This window comes from Pseudophryne corroboree, chromosome 3 (genome assembly GCF_028390025.1).
Source record: "Pseudophryne corroboree isolate aPseCor3 chromosome 3, aPseCor3.hap2, whole genome shotgun sequence".
Lineage (NCBI taxonomy): Eukaryota > Metazoa > Chordata > Amphibia > Anura > Myobatrachidae > Pseudophryne > Pseudophryne corroboree.
In genome coordinates, this window is record NC_086446.1 from 402789839 (window position 1) to 402791721 (window position 1883).

Here is a 1883-nt window from a genome sequence, read left to right on the forward strand (position 1 = left end):
GAGGACGACCTGCGTGGGAACATAAGGTAAGTATGTGTATATGGAGGTGTGGATGGATGTATTAAAGTTATACTTTCAAGGTGTGTGTGTGTTGTCTTTATTGGGGTATTTTTTTAGTAGTAGTACTACAGGTACCAGCGGGCCCGTTTTTCCGCCGCATGCTGGTACTTGTGGTTCTCCAAGTACCAGCTTGCGGGGGAGGCTTGCTGGGCCTTGTAGTACTGCTACTAAAAACAATATCAATCACTTTTCACAAAGGCTATCAGCCCCCCATCCGCAGCCTATTGGATGGGGGGGACAGCCTCGGGCTTCACCCCTGGCCCTTGGGTGGCTGGGGGGGGGACCCCTTGATTGAAGGGGTCCCCACTCCCCCAGGGTACCCCGGCCAGGGGTGACTAGTTGGATATTTGATGCCACGGCCGCAAGGCACTGTATAAAAGTGACCCCCGGCTGTGGCATTATCTGTCCAGCTAGTGGAGCCCGGTGCTGGTTTCAAAAATACGGGGGACCCCTACTCTTTTTGTCCCCCGTATTTTTGGAACCAGGACCAGGCGCAGAGCCCGATGCTGGTTGCTTAAATATGGGGGAACCCCTGTCCATTTTTTTCCCATATTTCTGCAACCAGGATCGGCTCAAAGAGCCCGAGGCTGGTTTGCCTTAGGAGGGGGGACCCCACGCAATTTTTTTTTTACATTTAAACTTTATTTTTTTGTTAAACAAAGTGCACAATGAAGCCCAGCACGGATCTCTCAGATCCGGCCGAGATTCATTGTATTAAAGTCGGCAGTGTTTTACAAGTCACTCACGTAAAACACTGCCAAAAAAAACGAATGACATCGACATCGGAAAACCCGAAAATGCAGAATACGGCAGCTTAGTAAATTAGTCGTAATCAATTCAAAAAGTTGCATATTTACACTTTCGATGTCATTCGTGATTGAACTTTGACCTCAAACGGGAAAACACGAATCTTAGTAAATTTACCCCCAAGTTTGCAAAAATGCTAAACCGTGTATTGACGTTCAGAAATGTTGTAAACTCATCATAAGTCAGTCACAGGGTACAGCAGGATGTACATGCTTTTCTTCATATGTTTTGCTCACGTTTTATGTAGTGATGTGCACCGGACATTTTTTGGGTTTTGTGTTTTGGTTTTGGATTCGGTTCCGCGGCCGTGTTTTGGATTCGGACGCGTTTTGGCAAAACCTCACCGAAAATTTTTTGTCGGATTCGGGTGTGTTTTGGATTAGGGTGTTTTTTTTCAAAAAACCCTAAAAAACAGCTTAAATCATAGAATTTGGGGGTCATTTTGATCCCATAGTATTATTAACCTCAATTACCATAATTTCCACTCATTTCCAGTCTATTCTGAACACCTCACAATATTATTTTTAGTCCTACAATTTGCACCGAGGTCGCTGGATGGCTAAGCTAAGCGACACAAGTGGCCGACACAAACACCTGGCCCATCTAGGAGTGGCACTGCAGTATCAGGCAGGATGGCACTTCAAAAAAATTGTCCCCAAACAGCACATGATGCAAAGAAAAAAAGAGGCGCACCAAGGTCGCTGTGTGACTAAGCTAAGCGACACAAGTGGCCTACACAAACACCTGGCCCATCTAGGAGTGGCACTGCAGTGTCAGGCAGGATGGCACTTCAAAAAAATTGTCCCCAAACAGCACATGATGCAAAGAAAAAAAGAGGCGCACCAAGGTCGCTGTGTGACTAAGCTAAGCGACACAAGTGGCCGACACAAACACCTGGCCCATCTAGGAGTGGCACTGCAGTGTCAGGCAGGATGGCACTTCAAAAAAATTGTCCCCAAACAGCACATGATGCAAAGAAAAAAAGAGGCGCACCAAGGTCGCTGGATGGCTAAGCT